The 13574-nt window shown below is 43.8% G+C and overlaps 1 protein-coding gene across 1 annotated transcript in view; it reads left to right on the top strand.

Moving 5' to 3' along the window:
- iglon5 (IgLON family member 5) overlaps nt 1–13574 on the top strand; it is a 556035-nt gene that overhangs the window by 167341 nt on the left and 375120 nt on the right. The gene's annotated exons all lie outside the window — the stretch shown is intronic.

Genomic DNA, 13574 nt, shown 5'->3' with positions numbered 1-13574 from the left:
GCACACACATCTTCAACTGCTTACTCCATTTCAGTGCTAACCACTAAGGGCTCTGTCCAACTGGGGAAAGGATTAATTGTGCATGAATTGAGTACACAAAGTACTGGCGTTCGTTGTCGTCCGCAACAAAAATGGCCAAAAATGACAAATGTCCCAGTATGAATTACGGATATATGAATAATGTATAGCGAATATATGATGAAGAATCACAGTTGTATAATGCATGTAGTGTTGTGTGTTGGGGGGGGGCGTGGCTGGCTGTTTTGGTGTTCTTTTCTTTTCTTTGCTCTCCAGGTGGCATGAGGGCTGATTTGTCTGTGGAGAAAGTGCTGGCTGAAGAGTCCTCACCCTTATTAGCGTCATGTGGAACACCTGTGGCAGGGGCTCACGTGCGGCCTTGAAGACTTGCAGCTGAAGCAAATAATTGGATGGCGTTCTGCATATAAGTCATGTGTGATTTGAGCAGAACTGCCGGGAACTCGACCTTGTGACGTTCATTTGTGAGACGCTGAGGACCGCGCCTGGGTTTGACATATCGAGCCCATGAAGCAGGGAAGGGTGAGGACACATGCTGTCAGCACACGCTAAAGGTAATTAAGTGATTAAGTAATTGTTGATAGTATCTTGGTGTTTTGTTACACAGTAAACTGAGATTGTGAAGAGAATTGTGCAGCTTGTTTCTCACTGCGGAGGCTTGTTGGATAAGTGATCCTCCACTTGTTGTGAGAGGCTGCTCATTTGTATAAAGTTAAAGAGAAACATTGACCTGAGTGTGTTGCTGATAGCGTGTGTTATGCGAGAGATAGAGTTATATCTGCTGACTCACCTCACCTTCTCTTTGCTCCACAGAGAATCGGTTCGTCGTGTCCACCTGGGGGGTGTTTGGCGGTGGTAGTGAGTCCAGGAGCGCCGGGCTTTAATCCTTGCGGGCGCTGGAGAACGTGCCACTTATCACTCCACCAGAGGGACGCTTTTTATGTTTTACATTTGTAAGCACAGGTGAAAAATAAATTGTTTCTGTTGGGAACCGCCTTCTGGTTATTTTTACCGCTGGGTTCTGTCAGACGCAGGTCCGCTCCTCAACCCGCGTCGACATATAACAGTAGTTCCCGGCCATTCCATAATGGACCCAGCGGCAGAGGTGGTTCCTTTTGCCGAAAAGGTGCAAGAACACTTGGAGAAAATATGGGAGCAATTACAGCATCTCGCAAATCGAATTGAACAAACAGATGCCCGTGTTACGGAGCTTGCAGCGCAAGCCGTTCCGCTTCCTGCAGCTCCAGCTGTGGCATCATCGATACCGGGGCAGATAACTCCGTCACCCAGGGATTCGGTGTTCGAACCGGTTATTTGTCATCCGGAGCCTTATGCGGGAGACGCCGAAGCTTGTGCTTTGTTTCTGATGCAATGTTCTCTGGTCTTTACTCAGCGACCGGCTTCCTTCTCTTCCGATGGAAGTCGTGTTTCCTATGTAACAAATCTGCTCCGAGGCGACGCCTTAGCTTGGGTCACTGCGTTGTGGAGTAACAACTCGCCATTGTTAGGGTCCTTTAAGGATTTCTCCTGGGAGTTCCGATTGGTTTTTGACCATCCGGTGAAAACGAATACCGGTGCTCAACGGTTGCTATATCTCAGGCAGGGGAGGCGGAGTGCGGCGGAGTATTCCGTGGACTTTCGGATTTTTTCTGCTCAATCCGGTTGGAATGCCGTAGCTTTACGGGGCGTGTTTGTAGACGGGTTAAATGAGGCACTAAAAGACGAGCTGGCGGTCCGTGATGAGCCAAACGATTTAGATGAGCTAATATCGTTGGTGATTCGTCTGGATGATCAGATGAGGGAGTGTGGACGCGAGAGAGGACGCCCATCAGAGCGGGTTTCTTTGTCTCGGGGCTTTCCCCGACACAGGTCTGGGCCGCCTCTTCTTCGCCCCACTGAGGCTCCTCCGACAGGACCTCCAGCTCCTCCTGTTGACGAGCCCATGCAGCTCGGACGAGTAGAGATGTCTGTATTGCCCCGACATGTAAGCGTCAAGAGAAATAACGGCGACGTAACTCCAAGTGTTCTGGGACAGGCAAAATAACACATAAAAAAAAATAAATAAATTCCAGCACAAATAAATGTTTTGTTTTCTTTGATTAGGGGTTTATAAGTGTTCGGGGAGTTAGGGGCGTATCTGGTGGAGTGATTGAAGGGCTCACCTAATTGTCAATTTTGTATGTGGTTTTAGGTATTTTCTGTTTGGGTTGTTGGGTCGTTTTATTTTGTTGTTTTTATTTCTCTACATCCCTAACCCCAACCTCACTTGCCCCAAGACCGTTTGTCTTGTGGGTTGTGGGGTGGTGCAGGTTGGTCACGCTGAGCATTCTCAGAAGACCTCTGCATCTAGGGGGGGGGGGGGGTGTTAGAGGCGTTTCTTTGGTTTGGTTAGGGCCCGGTTCCACTCCAGCCTCGGTGAGCCTTTGTACCATTCGTCATTGGCGTTGCCGGGGTGTGGTGCAGCGGAGACTTACCTCAGTCGGAGGGGTGGGCCGATCTGTTGTCGTTCGCCATTTCGGTAGTTCCACCCCTCCCGAGAGGCTGGGGTATGGTCGAGTTGTGGCACTGGACGCATTTCCAGTTCTCTGCTGCGCCTTGGGGTTGGAGCTGGGTTAGTTTTTTCCTGTTCCCTTCTCCGGCTTACTATTTTGAGCCGTTTGCCAAGATTGAGCCGCCGGGGGGCTCTGGGAGGGACCTGGGGTCTTTCGGGGTGCTGGGGAGGGTAACGGGAATTATGGTTGTTTATATCCCCCCGGGGTTGTTTTTGGTTGTCCTCCGGGGGTTGATTTTTGATTTCGTTTTGTTTTCCTTCCGGGTTCCACCTCCGGGGTTGATGGGACGGTCCTCTGGGGGGGAGTTGGCTTGGGACCAACCAGCCATGTGTGACCGAGTCTGGGGTTCCGGGGTTGTGGGGTGGGTACCTCCTGGGGTTGATGGTACGGTCCCCGGGGGGGGCGCCGTGTTACTCCATGTACACCTGGGGACCTTTGTTGGGCTTATGGTTTTGGCTGTTCCTCCTGGAACTGGCCATGTGGGCCTTCTGGGGGGGGGGTTGGGCTGCCGGTCATTCTGGGGGGGTTGTTTGTTATTTTTCTTTTATGCATTTACGTTTGTATTGTGTTTGTGGGACTGTGTTGGGGTTTTGCGTTTGGGAGTTTTCTTTTCTTCCCGGGGTTTGATGGGACGGTCCCCTGGGGAGGTTGTTGGGTGGGTTTTTGTGTTTTTGTTTGTTTTTTTTTCCTGTGTGAGTGACCTTGTTTCTGGGGGATGTTTTGGGGGCTTTTGTTGATGCCAGCCGGCCTTCCTGCTGCGGTGCCTGTCCTGCTTTCTGACGTGGACCCTGGAGGGAGGTGCTGTTTTCGGGCCTGGTTGGTTCGGTCGCCGGGGGGCTTCCCGTTGATGGGGGGGTACTGTTGTGTGTTGGGGGGGCGTGGCTGGCTGTTTTGGTGTTCTTTTCTTTTCTTTGCTCTCCAGGTGGCATGAGGGCTGATTTGTCTGTGGAGAAAGTGCTGGCTGAAGAGTCCTCACCCTTATTAGCGTCATGTGGAACACCTGTGGCAGGGGCTCACGTGCGGCCTTGAATACTTGCAGCTGAAGCAGATAATTGGATGGCGTTCTGCATATAAGTCATGTGTGATTTGAGCAGAACTGCCGGGAACTCGACCTTGTGACGTTCGTTTGTGAGACGCTGAGGACCGCGCCTGGGTTTGACATATCGAGCCCGTGAAGCAGGGAAGGGTGAGGACACATGCTGTCAGCACACGCTAAAGGTAATTAAGTGATTAAGTAATTGTTGATAGTATCTTGGTGTTTTGTTACACAGTAAACTGAGATTGTGAAGAGAATTGTGCAGCTTGCTTCTCACTGCGGAGGCTTGTTGGATAAGTGATCCTCCACTTGTTGTGAGAGGCTGCTCATTTGTATAAAGTTAAAGAGAAACATTGACCTGAGTGTGTTGCTGATAGCGTGTGTTATGCGAAAGATAGAGTTATATCTGCTGACTCACCTCACCTTCTCTTTGCTCCACAGAGAATCAGTTCGTCGTGTCCACCTGGGGGGTGTTTGGCGGTGGTAGTGAGTCCAGGAGCGCCGGGCTTTAATCCTTGCGGGCGCTGGAGAACATGCCACTTATCACTCCACCAGAGGGACGCTTTTTATGTTTTACATTTGTAAGCACAGGTGAAAAATAAATTGTTTCTGTTGGGAACCACCTTCTGGTTATTTTTACCGCTGGGTTCTGTCAGACGCAGGTCCGCTCCTCAACCCGCGTCGACACATAACATGTAGTGAGGAAACAGATCCAACGCATTGTGATTATCAAGGCAGTATTACGGTTGTATTATGAATGCATCACGCACGTGTTGCACGTGCATGACATCTGCATTGCAGTCATAAAAGAAGCGCACTTGGGCTGTCGGCATCACTATTCACACCAACAATACAGGCTCTGGAGCATTTGCTGGACTTGGACAAGTTGATTGGCGTAAACAAGCAGTGAACAGGGTGAGTGGTGACGTCAGCGAATTGCATTAGAGCGCAGCTCGTCTGAACAATTATAACAAGAAGGTAAATCTGTGATAAACATAGGAATAAATACTGTAACAGCTGCAGACAAGAAGGAAAAAGCACGCAACTGTTTTATCAAGCCTTGACAATGTAAACAAGTCAAATAATTACCTTTTTAGACACCTCAGAATGCTTTCTGCAGCTTGTTATCCGCTTGTTAGCTGCTTTAAGCTTGTTAGCTGCTTTCTGCAGCTTGTTCGCGCGCACGTGCACGTGTGTGCGAATGGCCCAGCTGCAGCTTCCTCTGTGATTCAGGAGGTGATTAGAGCCGTTTTCAACAGCCAATTTGCAGAATAAAATGATTAATCCGCCATGAAATAATTATTTTATACATGCAGCATCCAGCGCAGAGTGCGTGGCAGCCGATAGAACAAAGAACGGCGTCCAACTGTGAACACAGTGCATCTGATTTGCATCCGCCGCAAATCAGATGCAAAGCAGACGTAATAAAAACACTTCATTCGTGGCCAATCTGAATGCAGTCACTACAACTTATTTTTGTCCGTGATGTGGACATGATGGGCACGCAAAATATCCATTTCACACACTGTCCCAGTTCGCTGCCAAGCCGCAAATCACTGTCAGTTGTGGATATCAGCAGATGACGTTGAATATACAGCGCATAGATTATGTATTGTGTATGTATTGAGTATGTATTGAGTATGTATGGAGTATGTAAGACAGATGTCATCTGCAGCCAAAGTTTTGTGCAGCTCAAAAATCCTGGTAACGGAAAAACGTGCCTCTGCGGATAATTGCGGACGTGTGCAGGTGTCGGCCGACTCATACAAGCATGTTTCATGGATATTGCGGATGTTAAGCAAATATGAGCCAATTTTGTGCGCAATCCAAACGCAAATCCTCCTAAATGCCAGTGGGACAGGGCCCTAACCCTGCTGCCCTCATTTATAACAGTCCACCACCAATATTTGAGTGATCAGTGTGAATTTTGAATCAAAACTCAATCAAAATTAGTTGCAGAGATATTATGGTAAACATGTTTTTGACTACCCAATGACTTCATATCAGCTGGGTTTCATTACAGATTTGAGCAAAATTTAAGCAATATTTTCAGAATGTTGAAAAAGCCCAAGAACTGTCATTCCAATAATTCTGGTGATAGAAGGGTAAACCCTGTTACATATTCACATTTATTTTATTTTAAATCAAGTATTGCCTTTTATCACTTGTAAGATTTAACAAGCTCTTACTCTGTCCACACGTAACGCACCATATTTGTTGGAATGTCATGTGACAGTTTCTGTGTATCATGTGACCTATATATAATAGGGAAAAACTGTTCCCATTCCATTTTTGTTTTAAATTGCATGAAAAACCACCACATGTGAGCTTTTTTTTTTTCTTTGTGTTATATGATTTGTTGAAATAATGATACCCTGGGGGTCATGGAATCCCGACTTATGACTTACATTATACCAGCCTGCTCTAAAGGTTTACAAACTGGAGCTAGGCAGAAATATAAAGAACAGAATCATATTCCCACCAAATTTGACAAAATACAACCATCCAGCATTTTTGTTGTTGTTGTTGACATTTTGTTCACACAGACACACACACACACACACACAGGCGACAGATTATGTGGCAACCAGTCAGCTGTGGGTGAAGCAGTGAGAGATAGAAATTGTGCAGAGCAGCTGTTTCTAGACACCACAATTGAGAAATCCTACTTCTGTGCCACTCTTTCTGATCCGAATATCAGCCAGAACTCTACAAATGACAATCACTTTAATTAGCCTCATTATTTTATTTTTATTTAATGAATATAGATTAGTTAAATGGTACTTTGGGTCGAGTATTTCCTGTAATAAGTAGTGTTGTGTGTTTATTTTTCTGTATTTGCTTTAATCTTTTCATGTCTTTTGTTCTCGGGTAGCCTGGGATGGATAGCCCTGATACACGATCTGATATTCGTATGTTTGTTTGTTAAACCACAAAATCAAACACAACACAACTTGACAGATGAATACAGAGCATTTGTACCCTGGTATTGCTTCTCATCATCAGCCCATGTTCTACTTGTAATCCGCAGGAGGTTAACTGCGGCCGTTCAGAAGTCAGCTCCTCCTCGAGGATTCCGAGGCATTCCCAGGACAGATGGGATGTACGCTATAATCCCTTTGGTGTGTTGTGTGTCAGAGTCCCCTCCCAGTCTTACATGCTTGAAAACCCTCCAAAGAGGGGTACCCAGGAGAGATGTTAATCAAACCGCTACAGGGGCCCCTTTAGGTGAAGGAACAGCGGCTCTGCTGTGAACTGACTGTGCAATCAGTAAGACGTACTGTAGATCCGAGATCACCCTTTGATCACAATCTATGATCTTTATCGTGATCAAAGTCAATCACAAAGCATGACATGCACGGCGTTATGCAAGTATGCAAAATCAGTGTTGCGCTTATGCGTGTGCGTCAAGCGAAAGCACGCATATCACGCTTGAATTAACGCTGTTTATGTGTATCCCTCGACGCAGTGCTAATGGAATGACTGATCAGTCAGTCATCAGTCTGCTTTTCTGCTTGTGTGTCTGTAAGTTGCACTTCATCCCCAACACACACACAGATGTCTCCTCTGTGGCTGTGATCACACTTTTTCAACGTATCCACGAGCAGAACACCGTGTGAACATTTGCCACTCTGTGCTTTAATATCAGCGTTTGAACATTAATACGGTATTATGTGTGAAATTGTAGACGTGTTGTGTTGAGCACACAATTGTGTGAACAGGCTCAGCTGTGATTGAGCTCTGCATGCCAGACTGCATCCTTCATTTACACGAGAAACATTAAAGTGATCACACACTGAGAAGGAAGTTGATAAAACTTTTAAAAAATGATGAAAGCTGTTATGTGTTAATATTTCTGTGAAGATTGGTTAATGTTATGAAACATTATGCACTTAACATAGGCAAATTGTATTTAGTCACTTATTTAATCAAGGGTGTATTTTGGACATAACGTGAATTACAGCAATTGGTTTACCATCTGTCATTGCCTTTAACCCTCAGGGGTCCCATGGATTTGCCTGAGTGTCCACATCAATGTTTGTTTATGTATCTGGACTCATAAGGGTTAAAAGCCAAAATGCACTGGAACCTGGCGCTTTGGAATTCAACTAAGACATTTTCTGGCTAGCTAATGGATCTGAATGCAATGCATCAAAGCAAGTGAGCAGAGAGTAGCCACTAAAGCTCCCTGAGGTGAAGCATTGATGCAGTAAGGAAAAGTTTTGTATTTGTCCATTAGTATTAGTTTTTATTCGCTTAATTGTTGTTTTCAATGCAGTTTCACTGAGTGTAAAAGCAGAGTCTGAATATTACGCTCTTAACATTCAACTAGGTTTTTGGTGGTCTATGGCACAAACACATTAGCATTGCACCAGGACTATATCTGCCCCATACTTCATTTTAGGGACCCGTGAGTGCATAGATAAGAAAGAACAACCACAATCATGATTTAAAGAATATGGGTGCCGGGTGTAAAAATGAAAACTGCATCTATTGGAAGGCAGCATTGACTCTTGAGCTGCATTGTAAGATGCTATATACATTAATAGAAGATAGGGCCCTAACAGTTTTTCCACATTTTGTGATTTTATTTCTTAAGAGCTTCTTGTAGATATTGGCGTAGAGGGCATCACAGCACTAAAAGGTTGGCACAAAGCCAAAATTGACATGTAGATCTCCTGTCCACACTGGATGTACATACAGTATATTATTTTTCTAATAATAGTTTCTATCTAAAAATAATCCAAGGTTGATGGGTTCTGGTCTGAAATGGCGCACAGTTAAATGCACCTGACTTAAAATCCAGTGGATTAGAATAAAACTAGTGTTGTAAACACACACACACACACACAATATACTTATTGTGGCACTTGTTAATGAGGCAGTTTTAACAGATATTGTCTAGAAAGAGCAAATTATCACATATGCAGAAGATGTTAAGATATCAAAGGTCCAGTGATGAGAAGAGCGCACACATTTATTTGTTCTCTTTGTCTTCAGCATGATCATACCATCTAATTCACACAGGTACCAAAAACTTACAGAACTTGTTCTTATAGCTACAGACAGAGTTGAAAGAGAGACAGAGAGTGTGAGAGAGAAAGACAGCTGTAAAGCTCTGTGTATAACTGATACTGCTCATTACATGTGATGTCTAAGACTTGTGCTGTCATTGAAATTCTTGATTTCTGAGATGCTTCTCATCCTCACTGCAGTACATAGCTTGTGTTTTAGCTCACAATCCATAAACCTGCACAAGCTGCTGCTCATGTTGTATTGTTTTTGTGGTGCACACATTATTATCATTAACAGCATTAACAGAGTGCGTGCTCTGATCCCTCAGGTCACTTCAACACCAACTAATCTGGGAACCATGGCAACAGAATCAGAATCTGTTTGAACTGATCTGGACAAATCTAATCAATGGGAAGACGGTAGAATGTGTTGGTGATAGATGGAAGAGGAGTAAAATGTGAGGTCAGATTTCTTGGCCGTTCGGTCAGGATCAAATCAAATCAAATGTATTGATTCATATAGCACCAAATCATGACTAGTCGCCTCAAGGCGCTTCACAAACGTCATTTAAAAGGCAGAATAAAATGAATTAAGATTAAAAACACAATAAAAATTTTAAACATAAATAAGTAAAAGGAATAAAAGAAGACACACATCCATATAAAATGCTAATGAGAAAACAAGTGTGTCTTCAATCTGGCCTTAAAAGTCTCCACAGAGTCCGACTGTCAGATCTGCACAGGCAGATCATTCCACAGAGCTGGGGCGCGGTGAGAAAAGGCTCTGTAACTCGCTGACTTTTTATTCACCCTAGGGACGTACAATAGGCCTGCACCCTGTGAATGCAGGGCCCGAGCTGGTACGTAGGGCTCAACCAGGCCGGCCAGGTAAGGGGTGCCAGTCCGTGAACAATTTTATAGGCCAGTAATAACACTTTAAAATCTGATCTCAAAGAGACCGAAAATCAGTGAAGGCACGCCAGAACCGGCGTAATGTGGTCCAACCTTCTGCTTCGTGTCAGAAGTCTGGCAGCAGCATTTTGAACCGCTTGAAGACCCCTGACGCTGGACTGTGGTAAACCAGAAAACAGAGCATTACAATACTTCAATCTGGAAGAAATAAAAGCATAAATCTGAGTCTCAGCATCAGCCATAGACAAGATGGGATGAATCTTTGCTGTATTTGTTAGATGGAAGAAATCAGTCCTCGTAATGTCCCTAATGTGGAGGTCAAAGGACAACGTAGGATCAGAAATTACCCCAAGGTTCCTCACTTTGTCAGTATGATGTATAACACATGAACCCAGGCTAAGCGGTAGCTGATCAAATTGATGCCGATGTCTTGCTGGGCCAAGAACCATCATTTCAGGCTTATCAGAGTTCAAAAGTAGGAAGTTACTGGACATCCAACTTTTCACTGCTGCAAGGCAATCTTCTAGAGATTTTATGTGGACAAGATTAGGACAGGATCCGTTTCCTTTCATATTGATAAGAACCTCAAACCCAAGAAAGCCAGAAAGAAAGATCACCCCCGTGAGATTTGACACATCCCTCAAATTTCAGATGAAATTCTGTTGTTTGTCTTTTTCAGGTTTCTGTAACCAAGAAATTGTAACAGCTGTCTGAGAACTGAATCCCCACTTGGCCTTTTTTTTTTCTCCATTTGTCTGCAGTGGGATGACCTAAAGATTGCACAAATCCATTATACAGGTTCTCAACCCTCATGGTTCATCAAAACCTGCTGGGAAAGCGGCTTTCCTCACTTCTCTTCCCGTTTTGTTCTTCTTCCTTCAGCCATATCAAACAGACAGCCGTTGCTAAAAGATTCATGCGTGTGGACTTTGGGTCATTAAAGAATGATCTGCGGCAAAGCTGGTTTTTTTTCCTCCCTCATAATGAAATCCAATATTCATGAAATGGATTTTCCTTTCTGCTCGCCTGTTCTCTCCAGTCACAGATGTGTGTTTGCTGGTGTATTTAGTTGTTTGAACAGGCTTGTTAGGTGAGTATAGGTTAATGGTGTCCTAAAGGTGCATTTTCAGGCCAGCCAGTTAATTACAGAGGGTTGACGGATGACCTTACCTTATATTACCGGTGTAAAGCAACAGAGTTAGTGCATATCTGAGTGAGGTCATAGAAGATTTAATCAAGTCTTTGTTTACGCAACTGCACCTCATACGGAGATTCTAATTACCAAGAATATGTAATTGCATTGATTTGTTTTCTAAACTCAAGTACTGCAGCCTTTTGTCATTAAAATAAAGCTGGATACATGCGATACGTAACTGCCTGGCCTGCTGGAACCTCTAAAAATACTGCATTTTCACTGTAATACAAATAAATATTTGTCTGGTTCAGTCCTAAATCATGTGAAAGTGGTGGTTAATAACTGAGAATGAAGTGAGCATGACACACGTGTATTTACGCTTTGTGTAATATTGTTTTAATATGTGGTGCAACCACAATGTACATAATGTGGCCCAGCCAGAACCCAGACCTGAATCCAATGACGTCGTAGAAATGTCTCAAGGATGATCAGTGGAAACAAGATGCACCTGAGCTCAGTTTTGATCTTCATGGCAAAGGCTGTGAATACATGAGTACATGAGATTTCTTTGTTTTACTTATTTTTAATAAATTTGCAAAAATCTAAAAAAAAAAAAAAATAATAATAACATTGTCATTATGGAGTATTGTGTGTAGAATTTTGAGGAAAAAAAAATATTTCTTCCATTTTGGAATAAGGCTGTAACATAAAATATAATGCAATGCTAAAATACCCTCGGCCATATGAGCAGAAAAATAGGAAACAGAATATGACCTTTTGACCTCTTAAAATAGGTCAAGGTTAGCCATCTTTGAACTTGTCCAAGGTCTGTGTCTCAAGAATGCTCCCTGTGGATTTGAAGACCCGGGCAGTAACAGGAATGGATCACTGCAACAGTAGTTTTTAACAGAAAAAAACAACAAAAAAAAACAACAACACAGAATAGGCAACAATGTCATTAGAAGTGTGTGGTAGAGCAGAGCATCCGTACATAGGTAAATGTGTATGTTTGCCATAGTAAATGTGAAGGAACTTTTTTAAAATGGCAGATTATCTAGTTGAGTACTTACCTTTGCTGCGTGCCCATTCTGTGCCTCTGGTCTCCACTGAGTCATTTCAAGTCTATTACTGATGAGACCCTCATTCCTGCTTAATCAGAAGAACAAACCCTTTATTGACAATGAAGTTACTTTGGGGAACTTAGATAAAGAGTACAGGTAGCATTGTGAGGGAACATCAGCTATGACATTTTGACCATGTGACATGTTTCTCTGGGTGTGATCCAACATGCAGGTGCCTGTGCTGAGGAACACAGTAACTGCAAGAAATGCCAAGCACACGCTTGTGTTTCACCTGTCTGTGGAAGGTAGATGCCTACCTGGGAAGGTAGTTGCCTGTCTGGGTGGTTGTCATCCAGGACCCAAAGCAGTTTCATAGTGTGGTGGATTTTGCACCAGCACATTCCTCTGCTGAGTTCTACTATATGCTCAGTTGTTCTCACATTGTCCCTCATCTCTCTCTCTCTCTCTCTCTCTCTCTCTCTTTCTCTCTCTCTCTCTCTCTCTCTTTCAAGTTATTTAGAACAGTCGTTTCTCATCAGCTTGTTGTGTCAAACAAATCCTCCTCAGCCACACTCATTTGTCAGCTTTTGTGTGATGCAATGTGTCAAACAGACAACGTAGAAATGCAGAAAGTGTATCCAAAAGAATTTAGAGTGCTTGAAACACTACTAATATAAACACTGTTTCAAATCAACAAATATGTTTTCAATGTCATTTTTTAGTTTTTGGATTTTAGTTATTCAAAATTTTAAGGGCCCCTTCACGTATAACACGAAAGACGCAGAAACCGGAAGACAATCTGCAAACCAAGAACAAAATGGGGAACCATGAAACATTCCACCTGCTGTGGGGAAGAATGCACGATTGCACAGATGTGCATGACAGACCGGTGACCATTCGTGCACATTCGTGCATGCGCACGAACACAGTGCGAGCAGTTAGAGCATGTTGAACCACATTGCACCGTTGCTGTGGAGGAAAAAAATAAAAACCACACCATAAAAAACAAACACCACAATTTAGGGCCCCTTCACAAATAACATGAAAGACGCAGAAACCGTAAGAAAATCTGCAAACTAAACACGAAATGGGGAAGCACGAACCATCATGCACGTGCACGAACACAGTGCAAGCAGCTGCACCACATTGTGCCACTGATGTGGAGAAAAATAAAATAAAAACCAGCTGTATAATTAGTGAATATCACTGGGTTAATATAAATAATAAATAATAAGGGGATGCAATACAGAACCCTGTGGTGAAATACCCCTGGTTAAATAAAAAAAATAATGCCAGTCACAGGAACCTGTAATTTACAAAAGCTCAGATTACTAAACGTAAACTTTACCACTGCGCTACCATCACGGTCTTACAACAGGAGCGTAAAATGGCTAAAATCAAGAAGAAGCAGTATTAGATGTTCATGTGTGTCACCTGGAATTTGGCCGTGAGCTGCCACGAAAGGGATCAGATAGGCTCTCACAGGGCACACTCTGTCTTTTTGCCGCTTGTGTGAATGAATAGTTGTAGTGACAGGTGTACAAGGCGTTGGAGGCAGCCCCGATTTTTCACGACTGGCATGCAATTCCTCCTTTGTGCACTACTTGGCTTCAATCATGTTATGTGTGAAGGAGCCCTCAGAGTGGTCTGTTTTCAGAAACCCTGTGACCCTTGATTAGAGTAACCAGGTATAGAACATGAATGGATGGATGTTTTCAGAAAGTAAATCAAGCTGAATGTAAAAAGATATGTTGTTGTTCGGGGTCGCTATAGCGGATACAGCCAGATCTGCATTGGTATTTGGCACAAGTTTTGCGCCGGATGCCC

This window comes from Thalassophryne amazonica, chromosome 7 (genome assembly GCF_902500255.1).
Source record: "Thalassophryne amazonica chromosome 7, fThaAma1.1, whole genome shotgun sequence".
NCBI classification, from domain to species: Eukaryota; Metazoa; Chordata; class Actinopteri; order Batrachoidiformes; family Batrachoididae; genus Thalassophryne; species Thalassophryne amazonica.
The sequence above is the reverse complement of the archived record's forward strand: the minus strand, read 5'-3'. Positions and strand labels throughout refer to the sequence as shown.